Genomic DNA, 22,500 nt, shown 5'->3' on the forward strand with positions numbered 1-22,500 from the left:
TACACTGTGTGTTTGTAGATCAGTCCATCAGTACACTGTGTGTTTGTAGATCAGTGCATCAGTACACTGTGTGTTTGTAGATCAGTGCATCAGTACACTGTGTGTTTGTAGATCAGTGCATCAGTACACTGAGGGCTTGTAGATCAGTCCATCGAGTACACTGAGGGCTTGTAGATCAGTGCATCAGTACACTGAGGGCTTGTAGATCAGTCCATCAGTACACTGAGGGCTTGTAGATCAGTGCATCAGTACACTGAGGGCTTGTAGATCAGTCCATCAGTACACTGTGGGCTTGTAGATCAGGCCATCAGTACACTGAGGGCTTGTAGATCAGTCCATCAGTACACTGTGTGTTTGTAGATCAGTCCATCAGTACACTGTGTGTTTGTAGATCAGTACCATCAGTACACTGAGGGCTTGTAAGATCAGTCCATCAGTACACTGTGTGTTTGTAGATCAGTCCATCAGTACACTGTGTGTTTGTAGATCAGTCCATCAGTACACTGTGTGTTTGTAGATCAGTCCATCAGTACACTGTGTGTTGTAGATCAGTCCATCAGTACACTGTGTGTTTGTAGATCAGTCCATCAGTACACTGTGGGCTTGTAGATCAGTCCATCAGTACACTGAGGGCTTGTAGATCAGTGCATCAGTATACCTGCGCGCCGTCTGTGCTGTGGAGCGTTGCTTGTTGCTGGAGCCTCGGAATGACTGAGGAACCTGAGCGCACGCACGCACGTGCACACGCGCACACACACACGCGCACACGCACACACACACACACACAGTTAACAACCGTAATGACTGAGGAACCTGAGCGAGGCGCACGCACATGCACACACACACGCACGCACGCACACGCGCACGCGCACACGCACACGCACACACACACAGTGTACCTGTGTGCGCGGCCCGTCACTTCGGCGGCGGTGGATCAGACTCTCCGCTCTGCAGATGAGGGAGCGCCGCCTGGGGGCGTGGGCCGTGCAGACAGCGGCCAATCAGGGGCAGCGGGGGGGGGGGGGGGGGGGGTGAGCCGGGGGCGGAGCCGAGCAGGAGCGAGACAGAGAGGAGAGAGAGAGATGGACACACTACGGTTAGGGCTGTCGCTCAACATTACACATTTTAACACACACAGTTAGACCTGAGGAGGATTCTACAGATGTCTTCTAAATCCTGACAGTTTCTGAAAAACTGAAAAAATAGAGTCTTAAATAAAATAAAAATCTTGATGAGGGGACCAGTGGGGTCCAGCGATGAACACTTTGACCGTTGTTATAGTCTGCAGCTGTTGAGAAATAGCAGATGTGTTAAGGTCTCGTTAAGGTCTCGTTAAGGTACCTGTAGTCTCGTTAAGGCCTCGTTAAGGTACCTGTAGTCTCGTTAAGGCCTCGTTAAGGTACCTGTAGGTCTCGTTAAGGTCTCGTTAAGGTACCTGTAGTCTCGTTAAGGTCTCGTTAAGGTACCTGTAGTCTCGTTAAGGTACCTGTAGGTCTCGTTAAGGTACCTGTAGTCTCGTTAAGGTCTCGTTAAGGTACCTGTAGTCTCGTTAAGGTCTCGTTAAGGTACCTGTAGTCTCGTTAAGGTCTCGTTAAGGTACCTGTTCTGCTGCTCCTGTTGGAGGAGCTGCACGGCGATCTTCCTCAAGTCAGAACCTCCTTCAGCTCCTCGTCCTCCTCCTCGCCCGCGCCTCCTTGTCAGATCTGTTGTCAGAGAGATAGAACATGTTTCTATAGCAGAACTATGGTCCACCACCTTGTAGATCTGTTATCAGAGAGATAGAACATGTTTATATAGCAGAACTATGGTCCACCACCTTGTAGATCTGTTATCAGAGAGATAGAACATGTTTCTATAGCAGAACTATGGTCCACCACCTTGTAGATCTGTTATCAGAGAGATAGAACATGTTTCTATAGCAGAACTATGGTCCACCACCTTGTAGATCTGTTATCAGAGAGATAGAACATGTTTCTATAGCAGAACTATGGTACTCATGATCAGAGCTTCTGTTGCTCCAGACTGTACGACGGAAGCATTTATATTTTACTCGTGATCAGAGCTTCCGTTGTTCCAGACTGTATGACGGAAGCATTTATATTTTACTCGTGATCAGAGCTTCCGTTGCTCCAGACTGTATGACAGAAGCATTTATATTTTACTCATGATCAGAGCTTCCGTTGCTCCAGACTGTACGACGGAAGCATTTATATTTTACTCATGATCAGAGCTTCCGTTGCTCCAGACTGTACGACGGAAGCATTTATATTTTACTCATGATCAGAGCTTCCGTTGCTCCAGACTGTACGACGGAAGCATTTATATTTGACTCATGATCAGAGCTTCCGTTGCTCCAGACTGTACGACGGAAGCATTTATATTTTACTCATGATCAGAGCTTCCGTTGCTCCAGACTGTACGACGGAAGCATTTATATTTTACTCATGATCAGAGCTTCCGTTGCTCCAGACTGTACGACGGAAGCATTTATATTTTACTCATGATCAGAGCTTCCGTTGCTCCAGACGGAAGCATTTATATTTTACTCGTGATCAGAGCTTCCGTTGCTCCTGACGGAAGCATCCGCTCCCGACAGGTTCAGACACCCTAAAAGAAATGGTGCCCAGGCTACATTTTCCCAGTATGTCCATATATGGTGTTACTCACCCTGACTCCTCCTCCTTGTCTTTGTTCTGGTGGGTCATGTTCAGAACCTTCTCCAGATCCTGAAAAAAACCAAAACACAAACACCACCAAAACAAAACAGCTTTTATAAATGAGCAGCAGACGTACAGCGTAGCTAGCCTGGCTCCAGCCCTGAATCGCTAGCCACGCCCATTAAAAACATAACATGTTCTGGCGATTCAGGTCTGGAGTCTTTCTGCCCACGGCGGCGCTCGTGAGTGTCGTTCGCGGAAATCCGACCGCAGCAGCTGATTGGCCATCGGCCCCGTCACTCAACGGCGTCAGACAACCAACATGGCTGCCCCCCCCCCCCACTGCGGTGACTCACGACAGTATATCAATCTGGCTATTAACCCCACGTTCTGACCTGAGATCAGATTCTATAAATGTCTGTTTGAAAATGACAGTTTTCTGAAAAAGCCTATGTTTCTATGTCAGTCGCTCTTCGATTTGTAAAAAAATAGCGGACCTACAAGCTCGTAGCGCGCCACTCGGTGGCGCGCTACGAGCTTGTAGGTCTGCTATTTTTAAATAGCTAAAGCATAACATGATGCTTAAAACACCAAAAGGGGTTTCCGCCCCGAGAATGGGTTAAATCGACGTATGATAAATCCAGTAGAGCTAAATGTCAGGGAGGGACTGTACCCCGTGGACCCCCCCTATGGACCCCCCCCCCCACGTCCTCTGACAGTAACATGTACCTTAATGTAGGACACATGGACCCCCCCCTAAGGACCCCCCACGTCCTCTGACAGTAACATGTACCTTAATGTAGGACACATGGACCCCCCCTAAGGACCCCCCACGTCCTCTGACAGTGACATGTACCTTAATGTAGGACACATGGACCCCCCCTAAGGACCCCCCACGTCCTCTGACAGTAACATGTACCTTAATGTAGGACACATGGACCCCCCCTAAGGACCCCCCACGTCCTCTGACAGTAACATGTACCTTAATGTAGGACACATGGAGGACACATGGACCCCCCCTAAGGACCCCCCCCACGTCCTCTGACAGTAACATGTACCTTAATGTAGGACACATGGACCCCCCCTAAGGACCCCCCCACGTCCTCTGACAGTGACATGTACCTTAATGTAGGACACATGGACCCCCCCTAAGGACCCCCCCCACGTCCTCTGACAGTAACATGTACCTTAATGTAGGACACATGGACCCCCCCTAAGGACCCCCCCCACGTCCTCTGACAGTAACATGTACCTTAATGTAGGACACATGGACCCCCCCTAAGGACCCCCCCCACGTCCTCTGACAGTAACATGTACCTTAATGTAGGACACATGGACCCCCCCTAAGGACCCCCCCACGTCCTCTGACAGTAACATGTACCTTAATGTAGGACACATGGACCCCCCCTAAGGACCCCCCCCACGTCCTCTGACAGTAACATGTACCTTAATGTAGGACACATGGACCCCCCCTAAGGACCCCCCCCACGTCCTCTGACAGTAACATGTACCTTAATGTAGGACACATGGACCCCCCCTAAGGACCCCCCCCACGTCCTCTGACAGTAACATGTACCATAATGTAGGACACATGGACCCCCCCTAAGGACCCCCCCACGTCCTCTGACAGTAACATGTACCTTAATGTAGGACACATGGACCCCCCCTAAGGACCCCCCCCACGTCCTCTGACAGTAACATGTACCTTAATGTAGGACACATGGACCCCCCCTAAGGACCCCCCCACGTCCTCTGACAGTAACATGTACCTTAATGTAGGACACATGGACCCCCCCTAAGGACCCCCCCCACGTCCTCTGACAGTAACATGTACCTTAATGTAGGACACATGGACCCCCCCTAAGGACCCCCCCACGTCCTCTGACAGTAACATGTACCTTAATGTAGGACACATGGACCCCCCCTAAGGACCCCCCCACGTCCTCTGACAGTAACATGTACCTTAATGTAGGACACATGGACCCCCCCTAAGGACCCCCCACGTCCTCTGACAGTAACATGTACCTTAATGTAGGACACATGGACCCCCCCTAAGGACCCCCCCCACGTCCTCTGACAGTAACATGTACCTTAATGTAGGACACATGGACCCCCCCTAAGGACCCCCCACGTCCTCTGACAGTAACATGTACCTTAATGTAGGACACATGGACCCCCCCTAAGGACCCCCCCGCGTCCTCTGACAGTAACATGTACCTTAATGTAGGACACATGGACCCCCCCTAAGGACCCCCCACGTCCTCTGACAGTAACATGTACCTTAATGTAGGACACATGGACCCCCCCTAAGGACCCCCCCCACGTCCTCTGACAGTAACATGTACCTTAATGTAGGACACATGGACCCCCCCTAAGGACCCCCCACGTCCTCTGACAGTAACATGTACCTTAATGTAGGACACATGGACCCCCCCTAAGGACCCCCCCCACGTCCTCTGACAGTAACATGTACCTTAATGTAGGACACATGGACCCCCCCTAAGGACCCCCCACGTCCTCTGACAGTAACATGTACCTTAATGTAGGACACATGGACCCCCCCTAAGGACCCCCCCCCACGTCCTCTGACAGTAACATGTACCTTAATGTAGGACACATGGACCCCCCCTAAGGACCCCCCACGTCCTCTGACAGTAACATGTACCTTAATGTAGGACACATGGACCCCCCCTAAGGACCCCCCCACGTCCTCTGACAGTAACATGTACCTTAATGTAGGACACATGGACCCCCCCTAAGGACCCCCCACGTCCTCTGACAGTAACATGTACCTTAATGTAGGACACATGGACCCCCCCTAAGGACCCCCCACGTCCTCTGACAGTAACATGTACCTTAATGTAGGACACATGGACCCCCCCTAAGGACCCCCCACGTCCTCTGACAGTAACATGTACCTTAATGTAGGACACATGGACCCCCCCTAAGGACCCCCCCCCGTCCTCTGACAGTAACATGTACCTTAATGTAGGACACATGGACCCCCCCTAAGGACCCCCCCACGTCCTCTGACAGTAACATGTACCTTAATGTAGGACACATGGACCCCCCCTAAGGACCCCCCCCGTCCTCTGACAGTAACATGTACCTTAATGTAGGACACATGGACCCCCCCTAAGGACCCCCCCACGTCCTCTGACAGTAACATGTACCTTAATGTAGGACACATGGACCCCCCCTAAGGACCCCCCACGTCCTCTGACAGTAACATGTACCTTAATGTAGGACACAAGGACCCCCCCTAAGGACCCCCCACGTCCTCTGACAGTAACATGTACCTTAATGTAGGACACATGGACCCCCCCTAAGGACCCCCCCCCACGTCCTCTGACAGTAACATGTACCTTAATGTAGGACACATGGACCCCCCCTATGGACCCCCCCCACGTCCTCTGACGGTAACATGTACCTTAATGTAGGACACATGGACCCCCCCTAAGGACCCCCCACGTCCTCTGACAGTAACATGTACCTTAATGTAGGACACATGGACCCCCCCTATGGACCCCCCCCACGTCCTCTGACAGTAACATGTACCTTAATGTAGGACACATGGACCCCCCCTAAGGACCCCCCCACGTCCTCTGACAGTAACATGTACCTTAATGTAGGACACATGGACCCCCCCTAAGGACCCCCCCCACGTCCTCTGACAGTAACATGTACCTTAATGTAGGACACATGGACCCCCCCTAAGGACCCCCCCCACGTCCTCTGACAGTAACATGTACCTTAATGTAGGACACATGGACCCCCCCTAAGGACCCCCCCCCCGTCCTCTGACAGTAACATGTACCTTAATGTAGGACACATGGACCCCCCCTAAGGACCCCCCCCCGTCCTCTGACAGTAACATGTACCTTAATGTAGGACACATGGACCCCCCCTAAGGACCCCCCCCCCGTCCTCTGACAGTAACATGTACCTTAATGCAGGACACATGGACCCCCCCTAAGGACCCCCCCACGTCCTCTGACAGTAACATGTACCTTAATGTAGGACACATGGACCCCCCCTAAGGACCCCCCACGTCCTCTGACAGTAACATGTACCTTAATGTAGGACACATGGACCCCCCCTAAGGACCCCCCCCCCGTCCTCTGACAGTAACATGTACCTTAATGTAGGACACATGGACCCCCCCTATGGACCCCCCCCCCGTCCTCTGACAGTAACATGTACCTTAATGTAGGACACATGGACCCCCCCTAAGGACCCCCCACGTCCTCTGACAGTAACATGTACCTTAACACTTTGACTGCCAGATATTCTCATAATAACCAGATAAGCTCTGCCAGCTGTTTTTGAAGACATAGGGCAATATAAAATAATTCACAGAATATTTTCTGATTGGAATTTGTAAACACGAAATACCTTAAAAGAAACGGGAAAATGTCTGCTATCATGGAAAAAATAAACTGAGTTGATACAATGTGCTGTTATGGAGTTGTGACCAATTGAATGGAGTGTGGTTTCAGCAGATAAAGCAGTTTCAGAATACTTCTGGAGTTATACACGTTTTTGTGAAACATGTCACTATAGATTTGTTTCTGCTATTACATAGTCACGACATATTTCAAATGAAAGATTAGGAAGTCTACTTCAATTTAGATTTTTTTACAATCAACAAAATCATTTGAGCCATTCAAAGTTATAATAATAATACGTTCCAGGGTTCAAGATTCTACTTTATTTTCATATTACAGTATACACTACCAAAATCAATGTTTTTTTTTTACAGTACACGCTTGTGTTCAATGTTTGTACATGTACAGTACACACAATATTGTAAAGTACCGTATAGTACAGTATGGCACAGTTCAGTATGGTCTAGTATGCTACATTATGGTACAGTACAGAAGAGAGCAAAACAGTATAGTCGAGTACAGTACAGTACAATACAGTGGATTGCAGTACAGTGGATTGCAGTACAGTACAGTACAGTGGAGCACAGTACAGTAGAGTAGAATAGAGTACAGTAATGTACAGTAGAGTACAGAAATGTACAGTAGAGTACAGTAATGTACAGCAATGTACAGTAGAGTACAGCAATGTAGAGTACATCAATGTACAGTAGTGTACAGTAATGTACAGTAGAGTAGAGTAATGTACAGTAGAGTACAGCAATGCAATGTACAGTAGTGTACAGTAATGTAAAGTACAGTAGTGTACAGTAATGTAATGTACAGTAGTGTACAGTAATGTAAAGTACAGTAGTGTACAGTAATGTAATGTACAGTAGAGTACAGTAATGTACAATAGAATACAGTAATGTAAAGTACAGTAGTGTACAGTAATGTACAGTAGAGTACAGTAATGTACAGTACAGTACAGTACAGTACACACTTGTCTTCAATGTTTGTGTGTACATTCCATTCGAAAGCTGGGCATATGAGTGTGCGCCCCTCAACAATGAAATCAAATGGACATGAAACCAAATGGACCCTTCAGTGGTACCATCAATACATCATGAAACATCAATACAACATGGAATTGTGGACTAAATCAAATCCAATGATAAATAAATGAATAAACTAACTAAATAAATAAATAAATAAATAAATAAATAAATACATAAATAAATAAATACAATGCTGGATACAGAATTTGAAAACCACTGCATTGTGCGTGCGTGCGTGGAGAAGTTACTGAGCAGCATAGTTTACCAAACTGTGGTACCGTGTGGCACATTCCCCAGGACACAAGGGCATGTTGCAACTCCTGCACTGCACCCTTGTCTCGTGGCGCACCCCCCTTCTGTGACATACCCTGCATCTTTTACTGGGGTACTTCTTTTTGGTGCTTTTGATGCGGACCAATATGTGGGCTGCAACTCTGCCATCCAGCCTGGTAGCAGGGTCGTGGAGGTACGGTGCCCTTGGTGCCATCTCAGGTGGGTCATGGTGTTCTTCCTCTCCTGCTTCCTCTCTCGCCCTCTCTCTCAGGGGCAGGGTGGTCCAGGACTTGACTGTACTGAGGATGAAGGAGTACAGGGACTTACAGCTGCCCGCTGGGTTTTTAGCCTTGTAGATGACATAGGCATTGAACACGGCGATCTGGAATAAATACATGATGAACTTCTTGGTCCACTTGCATGTCCTCCTGGTGAAGTAATAGTAGGACAGATTCTGATCTAATTTATCCACTCCGTTCATGTATTTATTGTAGTCCGCTATGGCCTCAGGCTTCAGCATCGGCACCGGCTCCTTCCTTCCTTTCTGCTTCTCCTGGACCCATGTCATCTCATGGTGATGGAACGTGGATACCATCCTGACAACCCTCTTGTCCAGCCACCCGACCACCATCACATTCTCGTTGTGCCGCATCACTGTAAGGCCTTTTTCTTTTTTCGACCAGACCAACGCTTTTATGGCTTCTGGTTCCCCTCGATGTTTCCTCATGGTGCCGCATGTATGGATCTGCAGACCGAGGAGAACTTGACACAGGCGCACAGAGTTATAAAAGTTATCCATAAATAAACGGAAACCAAAGCCAGCCAAGCCATCGAGCAGAAAGGTGACTATTTGTTGCAGCTTGGGCACAGTGGTCTGAGTCTCCTCTGTAGACTTTCCACTGTAAGGCTTCATGTTGACACAATATCCTGTCTCACTGTCACACAGGATGTAGGATAAAATGCCAAATTTGATTGGTTTCGCACTGTTGTAGACCTTGAACGCCAATCTACCTCTCCAGAGCAACATACCTTCATCTATGCTGATGTTCTGGCCTGGTGTGAACAGCCCTCTGAACCTGGAAAGCAGGAAATCCAAGACTGGGCGTATTTTGCACAACCTGTCATTCTTGTTCAGAGTGGTGTTGTCTGTGAAGTGCAAATTACTCCAGATTATCTGGAATCTGTTTCTAGACATTATTTTGTTGAAGTAGGGCGTTGCTACTGGCTCATCTGTTGACCAGTATTGTCCCAGCTCACCCTTCTCAACCAGACCAGTGAGGAACAGCAGCCCGAAGAACCGTTTTAGTTCCATCAGTGTGACTGGCTTCCAGGAATGGGCCCTAGCATGTGGCAGGTTGCTTGGCGTTTTCTGCTGGGCATAAAGGTTGGTCTGGTCGCACACATCCTGGAGCAGGCCGTCCGTGAGAAACAGCTCCACAAAGTCAATGGCGTCGTCTGACTGGAGCTCAGCCGCAGCACCGCGAGGACCGGGAGTGGCAGTGAACGGGAACTCCTCTGGATGCCAGTCGTCCTTCCTGTCGGACCACAGAGGATCCTCCTCAGCTGCCTTGCGACCTGTAAATACAGACAAAGCATCTGTATGTGTGTATGTATGAACATGGAATGTGCTCACTTGATTGGCTGGGCATGGAATGTGATGTATGCTGATAAGAGCGCCCCTCACTTCACATGAGTGTGATTTTTTCGTGTGGTAAAAAAGTGTGATAGCAGAAAAATGTTCTTACCTTTTTTACGGCCTGCAGGTGGTGCTGGTGCTGCACCGGATGTGGAAGGATCCACAGCAGACTCATCCTCATCACCAGCAGCCTCCTCATCTGACATAAAATAAATTGTTTTGTAAATATCACGTGTAGTGTTGATTTCATTGACTAAAACTAACACTAAATTATTGACAATATAGTCAATAAATAATAACTGACTAAAGGATCCAGCGCGTTGCTGTGGCGCATTGTGAGCTTGTAGATAGATATTTTCAGAAAATAGCATATTTATTTATTTTTCCCAAATGGCGTTGGTGCATGCCATGGTCGTGAGCTTGTATATCTGCTATTTGCAGTATCAACAAAGTCTCGAATAAGCCATTATAGTCTGACACTTTGATCTCTCTGCACGTATATGCAGCCAATACACAAAGACTATTGCACAGCAAAATGTAAACAGTGCTAGACCATGGCATGAAAATAGCATATCTACAAGCTCACAACGCGCCGCAGAGAGTGTCATTGATTTCAGACCCAAATGACCGCCCTCCGGAGCGCTTGTGTGCGCGCGCGTGCGTGCGTGTGTGTGTGTGTGTGTGTGTGTGTGTTCGTGTGAGAGAGGGCGGGGCTGAAAGTTACTCCGGATTGGAAATCCACTAGCCCCCCCCCCCACACACACACACACACACACCATGATCGCAAAGACAGGCTAGCTAATGAGTCGATACAATAAAGAAAAAAGTTTGTTTCAACTTCTTACCCGTGGAATAGAGAGATGGACACGGCGGCCTTCCTGGACTTGGCTGGTAATTGGGATCTACAGTTCGGTCGCAATCAGAGTCGATCTCGCTTTCCGTGTCGGTGCAAGGATCTGTGTAACGGGGGGGTTCAGAAATGGATTTTCTTTTGCTTTTCCGGACATTGACGCCATCGCCAGGATCGGCTTCAGGTAGGTGACGCTCTGCCTGTGGAACCGTAGATGGCTCACCAACAGGTGCTGGGAGCACAGCTTTCTTCTTGTTTTTGTTTTTGTTGTTGTCAACGGATGGATTGGGAGGGGGGTGCAGGCATTGGGAACCGTCTGATTGTGTTGGTTTCTTGACCTTTTTATTTTTTTTATTTACAGCGGCCTGTGCTTGCTGTTGCTGCGCCTTTTTCTCCGTAGGCCTATTGCTGGCCGAGGCTACATTGTTACCAGACTTTTCTGGCGTCTTTTTTTTTGTAATGCTGCTGCCGCAGCCCGAGGCTACATTGTCACCAGCCTTTGCTGGCTTCTTTTTTTTTTTATTGTCCACGGATAGATGGGGGGTGGGTTGCAGGGAACTGTCTGCAAACTCTGCATCTGTTGGCTCTTTTTTTAGTCTCTTTATATCGTTCAACGATGGCGAGGGGGGGGGGCTACTTCCCTGTGTTGGCTGACTTGGCTCCTTCTTCTTCCCCGCCTTAGGAAGGGGTACGGGGGGCGGGAAATTCTGGCGCTCTCCCTGCATTGGCTCTGGGTCTGGGGGTACAGGTTCCTTGCTGTCAGGTCTGTTTTCAGGTCGCATGAAGTCATATAGGGTTCTCTGACGAGGGTCGACTTTGATGTTCTTGTGCTTGGCATTGCATTTGCCACCGCGGCCGGCCATTTCCTAGCCTGTATATCTATACTCCTGTTGCTGTCAGCACTCTCTCTTGTTCTCCTCTGCCGTGACAGTAAATAATAATAATAATAATAACAGTAAATAATACTATACTATACTGTAAGAAATAAAACTGGCACGAATAACTTTTAGATACTATACTATATACTGACACTGTTCTCCAACTCACACACTCCTCTGAGTCCTCTCTCTCTGTCTCTCCCTCTCTCTCCCGCTCTGAATCTCCCGCTCTGCATCTACTCTCTATAGTTTGTTGTTGTTTGTGGCATTTAAAGCAGGTTTTTCTAGTTACTGTGCAGCTGGTGTGATGTGATCACGTGTTGTGGGCGTTTGCTTTGATGTACGGCTCTGAATTTTACAGAGCAGTTGCGTGAGACTGCACTTGACAGTTCTCCGCTGAAAAGACCCTTTGCCGAAGATCTCAGGCAATGGCATTAAGCGTTACTTTTATTAATTGACATTAATCTTCGGCAATGGCGCGGAGGGTGTTAATGTAGGACACATGGACCCCCCCTATGGACCCCCCCACGTCCTCTGACAGTAACATGTACCTTAATGTAGGACACATGGACCCCCCCTAAGGACCCCCCCCGTCCTCTGACAGTAACATGTACCTTAATGTAGGACACATGGACCCCCCCTAAGGACCCCCCCCACGTCCTCTGACGGTAACATGTACCTTAATGTAGGACACATGGACCCCCCCTATGGACCCCCCCCCACGTCCTCTGACAGTAACATGTACCTTAATGTAGGACACATGGACCCCCCCTAAGGACCCCCCCCGTCCTCTGACAGTAACATGTACCTTAATGTAGGACACATGGACCCCCCCTAAGGACCCCCCCCACGTCCTCTGACAGTAACATGTACCTTAATGTAGGACACATGGACCCCCCCTAAGGACCCCCCACGTCCTCTGACAGTAACATGTACCTTAATGTAGGACACATGGACCCCCCCTAAGGACCCCCCACGTCCTCTGACAGTAACATGTACCTTAATGTAGGACACATGGACCCCCCCTAAGGACCCCCCACGTCCTCTGACAGTAACATGTACCTTAATGTAGGACACATGGACCCCCCCTAAGGACCCCCCACGTCCTCTGACAGTAACATGTACCTTAATGCAGGACACATGGACCCCCCCTAAGGACCCCCCACGTCCTCTGACAGTAACATGTACCTTGACAGTAACATGTACCTTAATGTAGGACACATGGACCCCCCATAAGGACCCCCCACGTCCTCTGACAGTAACATGTACCTTAATGTAGGACACATGGACCCCCCCCTGTGGACCCCCGTCCTCCGAAAGCAGCACGCAGTCATCCTCTGGGTTAGGATCTATGAAGTCATACAGGTCCTGATCTGGAAGGAAAGGAAACGAGGACATAGGAAAAGGAAACAAGGGCATCATAGGTAGGGTTGGGATTCGTTAGGATTTTAACGGTTCCGGATCCTTCCCGGATCCCTCTTAACGGTTCCGGTTCCTAACGGTTCCCTTAACGGATCCTAATATTATTTTTTTCCCCGTTTTTCTGACATAGATTATGCTTATATTATAACTAACCTAACCAAGTACATAATAAACACAAATTAATTAATTCAATTATTGAAAATGCACTTTACAATTATGAGGTGGCACTATTATTTAAACTTCACCACCACCACCAGCAGCAGCTATAGGCACCACAACAATATCATTGTTGCAATTTGTACTGTATATTGCAATTTGTACTGTATATTAAATTTACAGTACACAATAATGATATTGTTGTAGTGACAAATGTTGTCTTTAATGTTCAAATTAATTTAATATGAACATATGGAAACAAGCCATAGTGCTTTCTTGGATTATAGCAGACCTTGTATTGAACTGTAGGCTACGTTCCTGTGCTTTTTTTCTGCAAATTGTTTATAAAGTAATCAATCTATGGCGGTATATGCACCTAAACGCTGGGCTCTCAACAGCCACGCAATTAATTTAGAGCCAAATTAAAAGCACGTTAGTAGTTTTTATTTTCCATTACGTTACTAGCCTGGGGAAAGTAAACCAGCCTTGCATCAGATCGTCCCCCGCTGGCTGTGGTGGAGCTGCGGGGAGAGCAGGCACGGGCCGCACGGCTTTCCGCATGGCTCTCAAACGCGATGTGTAGGCATATTGATTTTGAGATGTTTCCTCTATGTTCACGTGGTACAAGTTGCAACAACCTTTGCTAGCAACTCTCGCATTTATTGCACTTTGCATGCTCACTGCTCAGCCTCAGTCATTTCCCTCTCTGTTAACCACACTTTGGCGACATACTGTCCCACTCGCTCCACAGCGGTCGCTGAATGCACAGAACAGTGGGCGTATCCTCCCCGACCCCACTCACTCATGTAGGTGGGGTGACGTCACCCCAGGCTCTGCTTGCATGCAGGCACAGACACAGCGGAGCTAAATGACGACTGATGAGATCCGTTTGGGGAACCGTTAATAAAAAAACGATGGAACCGGCTCCGGATCCGCAATGTCGGAACCGGGTCTGAAATGGACCCGGTTCCGAATCCCAACCCTAATCATAGGGGGCTTCACTTCCGCTTTATATTTTACTCATCATCAGAGCTTCCGTTGCTCCAGACTGTACGACGGAAGCATTTATATTTTACTCATGATCAGAGCTTCCGTTGCTCCAGACTGTACGACGGAAGCATTTATATTTTACTCATGATCAGAGCTTCCGTTGCTCCAGACTGTACGACGGAAGCATTTATATTTTACTCGTGATCAGAGCTTCCGTTGCTCCAGACTGTACGACGGAAGCATTTATATTTTACTCATGATCAGAGCTTCCGTTGCTCCAGACTGTACGACGGAAGCATTTATATTTTACTCGTGATCAGAGCTTCCGTTGCTCCAGACTGTACGACGGAAGCATTTATATTTTACTCATGATCAGAGCTTCCGTTGCTCCAGACTGTACGACGGAAGCATTTATATTTTACTCATGATCAGAGCTTCCGTTGCTCCAGACTGTACGACGGAAGCATTTATATTTTACTCATGATCAGAGCTTCCGTTGCTCCAGACTGTACGACGGAAGCATTTATATTTTACTCGTGATCAGAGCCTCCGTTGCTCCAGACTGTACGACGGAAGCATTTATATTTTACTCATGATCAGAGCTTCCGTTGCTCCAGACTGTACGACGGAAGCATTTATATTTTACTCGTGATCAGAGCTTCCGTTGCTCCAGACTGTACGACGGAAGCATTTATATTTTACTCATGATCAGAGCTTCCGTTGCTCCAGACTGTACGACGGAAGCATTTATATTTTACTCATGATCAGAGCTTCCGTTGCTCCAGACTGTATGACTGAAGCATTTATATTTGACTCATGATCAGAGCTTCCGTCGCTCCAGACTGTACGACGGAAGCATTTATATTTCACTCGTGATCAGAGCTTCCGTTGCTCCAGACTGCTCCAGGCCTATGCCCCAGAAGGGGTAGTAGGCATAAGTAAGTAAGTGATTTGGCTAAAGGGAGAAATCACAGGTCATAAGGTCACCTTTGCAGGGGTCCATCTTGGAGAGCAGAGAGAGGGCGTCGGCCCGCGCTGTCTCCGAAACCTGGGAGTGGAGACTGATGGTGTCATCGTCTGAGGGCTGGGGGAGGGGAGGGGAGGGGAGGGGAGGGGAGGGGAGAGGAGAGGAGAGGGGGGAGGGGAGGGGAGGGAGGGGGAGGGGAGGGGGGGGGGAGGGGGGGAGGGGAGGGGAGGGGAGGGGAGAGGAGAGGAGAGGAGAGGAGAGGAGAGGAGAGGAGAGGAGAGGAGAGGAGAGGAGAGGAGAGGAGAGGAGAGGAGAGGAGAGGAGAGGAGAGGAGAGGAGAGGAGAGGAGAGGAGAGGAGAGGAGAGGAGAGGAGAGGAGAGGGAGGAGAGGGGAGGGGAGAGGAGGGGAGAGGAGAGGAGAGGAGAGGAGAGGAGAGGAGAGGAGAGGAGAGGAGAGGAGAGGAGAGGAGAGGAGAGGAGAGGAGAGGAGAGGAGAGGAGAGGTTGAACATTCCCAAATCCTACACATGGATCCAGCTGCCGTGTTTTACGGCTGACGTACTGTAAATGCTTGACCTCTGACCTCTGTGGTGGACAGTCTCTTGTTGTCGCCGTTGTCGCTCCCGATCCCCGAGTCCGGCCCGTGGTTTCTACTGGGGTAGAAGTCCTCCATGCTGTAGGAAACACATTTTTATTAACCTCTCATTGACCTCGACGGTATTGTTTTATTTTCCTTATCATCGGGGGCTTCGTTTTAAATGACGTATAGCAACTTTTAGCATGTTTGGCTAACGGCCTCTACCTAAAATCTGCATCGCTGCGTAAAATGCGATATTCGGGGCTTGATTAGAGCTTAATTTGACTTATAAATTAAAATAAACGATGATCGCATAGCATCGCGGACATGACTGTGTGACAGTGCAGAAAGCTAGCGGATGTTTAAACGGAATCTGATCTCAGGTCAGAATGGGTTAATCAGACCAGTGTGTGTGTGTCCAGTGGAAACCTCGTATGAATCTGATCTGGGCACCCATTTTGGTGTCGGCATCATGTTATGCTTTAGCTATTGAAAAATAGCAGATCTACAAGCTCATATCGCGCCACCGAGTGGCGCGATACGAGCTTGTAGGTCTGCTATTTTTGAAAAATCTAAGACACTTTAAGAAATCTGAACTCAGGTCAGAATGGGTTAATAATGTAACTGTCAGGATGTAATAGCATTATTAGCATTTCTGTTGGATTATATAACATTTGATACAGACTTATAGCATGTTATGTAGACAGCACTGTAATTGTATTGTATGTAGTCATAGCACGCCATAGTACATATGTATAGCATAGTAGTAAAGATGTATAGTTTATATGTATAGTTTAATTATATAGATATTCCACTGTTACTTTCTTAGCTTACGCATGTTTCATGATAAATACTTTTATGTGATGTATTCCCATGCTTTTGTTCTTGCTTAATGTAAGTCACTCTGGATTAAGAGCGTCTGATAAATGCCTACATTGTAAATTGTAATAGACATTTTTAGAATCTGATCTCAGGTCAGAATGGGTTAACATAACCAGGGTACTGACCTGTCTGTAAGGGGGAGGCAGCAGCGTTTAACCAGGGTACTGACCTGTCTGTAAGGAGCTGGGGGAGGCAGCAGGGTTTAACCAGGGTACTGACCTGTCTGTAAGGGGCTGGGGGAGGCAGCAGTGTTTAACCAGGGTACTGACCTGTCTGTAAGGGGGAGGCAGCAGCGTTTAACCAGGGTACTGACCTGTCTGTAAGGGGCTGGGGGAGGCAGCAGCGTTTAACCAGGGTACTGACCTGTCTGTAAGGGGCTGGGGGAGGCAGCAGGGTTTAACCAGGGTACTGACCTGTCTGTAAGGGGGAGGCAGCAGGGTTTAACCAGGGTACTGACCTGTCTGTAAGGGGCTGGGGGAGGCAGCAGCGTTTAACCAGGGTACTGACCTGTCTGTAAGGGGCTGGGGGAGGCAGCAGCGTTTAACCAGGGTACTGACCTGTCTGTAAGGGGCTGGGGGAGGCAGCAGCGTTTAACCAGGGTACTGACCTGTCTGTAAGGGGCTGGGGGAGGCAGCAGCGTTTAACCAGGGTACTGACCTGTCTGTAAGGGGCTGGGGGAGGCAGCAGGGTTTAACCAGGGTACTGACCTGTCTGTAAGGGGGAGGCAGCAGCGTTTAACCAGGGTACTGACCTGTCTGTAAGGGGCTGGGGGAGGCAGCAGGGTTTAACCAGGGTACTGACCTGTCTGTAAGGGGCTGGGGGAGGCAGCAGCGTTTAACCAGGGTACTGACCTGTCTGTAAGGGGCTGGGGGAGGCAGCAGGGTTTAACCAGGGTACTGACCTGTCTGTAAGGGGCTGGGGGAGGCAGCAGCGTTTAACCAGGGTACTGACCTGTCTGTAAGGGGGAGGCAGCAGCGTTTAACCAGGGTACTGACCTGTCTGTAAGGGGCTGGGGGAGGCAGCAGGGTTTAACCAGGGTACTGACCTGTCTGTAAGGGGCTGGGGGAGGCAGCAGTGTTTAACCAGGGTACTGACCTGTCTGTAAGGGGCTGGGGGGGAGGCAGCAGCGTTTAACCAGGGTACTGACCTGTCTGTAAGGGGCTGGGGGAGGCAGCAGGGTTTAACCAGGGTACTGACCTGTCTGTAAGGGGGAGGCAGCAGCGTTTAACCAGGGTACTGACCTGTCTGTAAGGGGCTGGGGGAGGCAGCAGGGTTTAACCAGGGTACTGACCTGTCTGTAAGGGGCTGGGGGAGGCAGCAGGGTTTAACCAGGGTACTGACCTGTCTGTAAGGGGGAGGCAGCAGGGTTTAACCAGGGTACTGACCTGTCTGTAAGGGGGAGGCAGCAGCGTTTAACCAGGGTACTGACCTGTCTGTAAGGGGCTGGGGGAGGCAGCAGCGTTTAACCAGGGTACTGACCTGTCTGTAAGGGGCTGGGGGAGGCAGCAGGGTTTAACCAGGGTACTGACCTGTCTGTAAGGGGCTGGGGGAGGCAGCAGCGTTTCCCCAGAGACGACGGCAGGTCCAGAGAGTCGGGTTTCTTGTCCGTCCGACACGCCTGCATGTGGAGGTACTTAAAGATGTGCACCTTGCCCTTCAGACAGATCTGGAGACACAATGCACAGTAGTTAACCTGACGCTGCCAGATGAGGGCGGTATTGGGTAACCATGTTCCCCAACACAGCACTCATCTGGGATCTCTCAGGGAGTTGAGCTGACAAAAATCCGTTCCGTACCGGACCAATCAGCGTGAGCTAAGGGCGGGACATGGGCGAAACCGGATGTGAAGCTATATAGACACGTCAATATGATTGGTTGTGTTTGCACGCCCACACGGTGATAGACAGACGGTCCCATCCAATCATCTACCAAGTATCTTGAAAAAAAGGAACAGCCCGTCATCGAATTTGCTTCCGCGATCCCAGATCCCAATAAGCTGTGAAACAAATTTGTGTAGCAAGCTTCTTGGATCTGGCAGCGTCAGGTTACACAGTAGTATGCTATTAGAAAAAAGAAAAATCAGTCCTTCTCCTCTCCTGAACAGTTAGTCTTGCCACCAAAAAAAAAGAGTCACAGATAAAGTAAAACATTAACATTTGGTAGACTGACTGTAGACCTAAATGTTTGTGTCGTTACAATCATTTAAATGGTGTAACTGAAACCAGTCTCTAAAACATGCGTTTTGTCCATAGACTGTAAAAGAAATATGGACAAAGCGTTCCCCGGGTCTGATATGGACGTAAAATGAAGCCTGTCAGTCCTTGTATTGTAAGTCGCCATCTTTCTAGATCCGTTTGGGCCCAGCTGGCCATTGGCTGGCTCTGTTTGGGCCCAGCTGGCCCATTGGCTGGCCCAGACAACGAGGCGGGACTTCCCCCCTTCTTCTCCGTTGGTTTTTATTTTGACTCAAGTGGGAGGGGGATCCCGATCATAGACTGTAACGGTAGCCACGCCCCTCAGAACATACGTGACTTTAATAAATAGGACCATCATTTTCCAAAAAGAATATTATGACATTAGAAATGAGACTTTAAACTAGTGACTGGAAGCAGAAAGTATTCATGACCATGTTTATTAAGGTAATACAGTCTAGGTGAAGTTGGGCCCAAATACATGGACTTCTATGGGGCTATGGGTTTTTCTGGGCCCAATGACAGACAGCGCCACAACAGGCCATTATATGAACTTTCAGGAAGTCCCGATTTCCTTAGTGGCTTCACAAAATATCTGTCTGACTGCCCCCCTGGTTAAATATCTGTCTGACTGCCCCCCTGGTTAAATATCTGTCTGACTGCCCCCCTGGTTAAATATCTGTCTGACTGCCCCCCTGGTTAAATATCTGTCTGACTGCCCCCCTGGTTAAATATCTGTCTGACTGCCCTCCTGGTTAAATATCTGTCTGCCTGCCCCCCTGGTTAAATATCTGTCTGACTGCCCCCCTGGTTAAATATCTGTCTGACTGCCCCCCCTGGTTAAATATCTGTCTGACTGCCCCCCTGGTTAAATATCTGTCTGACTGCCCCCCTGGTTAAATATCTGTCTGACTGCCCCCCTGGTTAAATATCTGTCTGACTGCCCCCCTGGTTAAATATCTGTCTGACTGCCCCCCTGGTTAAATATCTGTCTGACTGCCCCCCTGGTTAAATATCTGTCTGACTGCCCCCCTGGTTAAATATCTGTCTGACTGCCTCCCTGGTTAAATATCTGTCTGACTGCCCCCCTGGTTAAATATCTGTCTGACTGCCCCCCTGGTTAAATATCTGTCTGACTGCCCCCCTGGTTAAATATCTAACAACAAAAAACAGGACAGACATACAATGCTCATAAATACAGTACCCACTACCGAAGAAGCTAAAAGGGAGAACAGGAACGCGACCAATAAGGACTAAAAGATCTAAGCAACGGGAATTGCTAGTTGACTAAAAAAGCAAGCAGACAGTTTCTATACGTCAAAGCAGGAGCAGTGTATGGGAAGTGTGCCCCATGATGGCAATCCATTTAAAGCTCACTAGGGGAATCACAGCAGCCAGTTTGAGTCTGGACTGTAGGTCATTCCAAGACCAGGGTCCAGTTTGAGTCTGGACTGTAGGTCATTCCAAGACCAGGGTCCAGTTTGAGTCTGGACTGTAGGTCATTCAGAGACCAGGGTCCAGTTTGAGTCTGGACTGTAGGTCATTCAGAGACCAGGGTCCAGTTTGAGTCTGGACTGTAGGTCATTCCAAGACCAGGGTCCGAAATAAGAAATGCTTTTTTTCCCAGCCTCAGATTTAGTTGGGGGCACGACGTAGCGTAACCAACCATTTGATCTGAGGTCGAGAGAGTTTTGGACAAGTTCAAATGACACGCACCTGTGCGGGGGGGCTCTGCTGTGTAAGCCACACACACACACACACACACGCACACACACACACCTGTGCGGGGGGGCTCTGCATGGGGTTGTTGTCCAGGATGATGTGCTGCAGTTCCCTCATCCTCCTGTAGGCGGCGGGGATCTCTGTGATCTGGTTGCACGAGATGTCCAGCCGGACGAGAGGCAGCTCGCACAGCTCTGTATGCAGATGAGATGTTAATGAGGAGAGGCAGCTCGCACAGCTCTGTATGCAGATGAGATGTTAATGAGATGTTAATGATGAGAGGCAGCTCGCACAGCTCTGTATGCAGATGAGATGTTAACACATTTAGTACCGCGAGTGCCTTCAAAATAAAGGCTATAGAGTGCCAGAGTTGTCTGATCGCTTTTACTTTGAAAGCCATGAAACAGGAAACACTTGCCTAAAAAAGTTGACTTTACAAAGATACCTCACATCCCCGATCATCTTAATATATTGTTTTACGCTCCAAAAAGCGTTCATATTTTGCGGGAGAGAGACGGATGAGGAGCAGAAATGAAGCGCCAGCATATCGCTCTATTCATCACCACGGAGAGCGCCCTGGATTAGGAGATACGAGTCATTCTTTCCGCCTCGCTAACATGGGAGTCAATAACAAGCTAATAGTTGCACTGAGCGTTAGCATACGGCAAGCGAAAAGCAAAATGCCAAAAAATAATAATAGGAAAATTCTGAATATTCTTGCGTCGCTGGGACGTCGCTAGGACGTCGCTAGGACGTCCTCACACGTCAGAGGCACTAATATTTCGGGATCCTTATGACGTGCTCACACGTGTTATGTTCCAATTGTGTTAATGATATGTTAATGAGGAGAGGCAGCTCTGGACAAATCATGAATGAGTATGTTAATGAGATGTTAATAATAATAATAACAATAAAACTTTATTTGTATAGCACCTTTCATGACATGAAATGCAGCTCAAAGTGCTTTACAGAACAATGGAGAATAAAAGAAAAGCAAGGCAACGACATTAAAAAAAACAAGCAGTAATGCAATACAGTGAGGACATGAATAACAAAAAAAATATAAGATCACTTAAAAGCAATATTGTAGAAGTGGGTCTTGAGCTGAGCTTTAAAAATGTCTACAGAGGCTGCCTGACGAAGGTACAGTGGGAGCTTGTTCCATGCCGACGGCCCGTAGAAGCAAAAAGCTGCTTCCCCGTATTTTTTAGTTGCCATTTTTTTTAGGCAAAGCGAGCAGGTCATGTAGGTAGGAAGGTTTGGGACATATTTGGGACATATTTAGGCAGGCAGTCATGTAGGTAGGAAGGTGCGAGACCATTGAGAGCTTTATAGACAAGTAAAAGAATTTTAAAATCAATCCTAAAAACAACCGGAAGCCAGTGCAGTGAAGCCAAAACTGGAGTAATATGTTCTCTCATCTTAGTTCTAGTTAAAACTCTGGCTGCTGCATTTTGGACAAGTTGTAATCTGTCAGTTGTTTTCTTAGGCAGTCCTGAAAAAAGTGCATTGCAGTAATCAAGCCGAGAAAAAACAAAGGCGTGGATTAGCGTTTTTGCATCGTCCAAAGACAAATAGGCTCTGATTCGTGCAATATTTCTAAGGTGAAAAAAGGCAATCTTGGTAACATGATTAATGTGTGAATTAAAATTCAATTCAGAATCAATAATGACCCCCAGGTTCTTTACTGTACTGTTACTTTCTACAGTCAGGTTGCCAAGTCTGCTTATTATTGATTCTTTCTGCTCGCTATAGAACCGATTATTGAGGAGAGGCAGCTTCACACAGCTCTGGACCAATCATTAATGAGTATGTTAATATTTTAATGATATTATAATATGATTAATAACAGGCAGGCAGGCAGGCAGGCAGGCAGA

The 22,500-nt window shown here is 48.3% G+C and overlaps 1 pseudogene across 1 annotated transcript in view; it reads right to left on the minus strand.

Moving 5' to 3' along the window:
• The window catches only part of LOC310856384 (leucine-rich repeat and calponin homology domain-containing protein 2-like), a 40,180-nt pseudogene that overhangs the window by 223 nt on the left and 17,457 nt on the right, over positions 1 to 22,500 (minus strand). Inside the window, exons 11-19 of the transcript in view lie at positions 20,681 to 20,817; positions 18,239 to 18,375; positions 15,834 to 15,924; positions 15,272 to 15,368; positions 12,986 to 13,089; positions 2,668 to 2,726; positions 1,601 to 1,703; positions 900 to 969; positions 659 to 720 (exon numbers count right to left, since the gene is read on the minus strand). The product of the transcript in view is annotated as a leucine-rich repeat and calponin homology domain-containing protein 2-like (transcript). The remainder of the gene's footprint in view (positions 1 to 658; positions 721 to 899; positions 970 to 1,600; positions 1,704 to 2,667; positions 2,727 to 12,985; positions 13,090 to 15,271; positions 15,369 to 15,833; positions 15,925 to 18,238; positions 18,376 to 20,680; positions 20,818 to 22,500) is intronic.

Source organism: Protomyctophum parallelum, assembly GCF_964188405.1.
Source record: "Protomyctophum parallelum genome assembly, chromosome: 1".
In the NCBI taxonomy this organism is placed as follows: domain Eukaryota; kingdom Metazoa; phylum Chordata; class Actinopteri; order Myctophiformes; family Myctophidae; genus Protomyctophum; species Protomyctophum parallelum.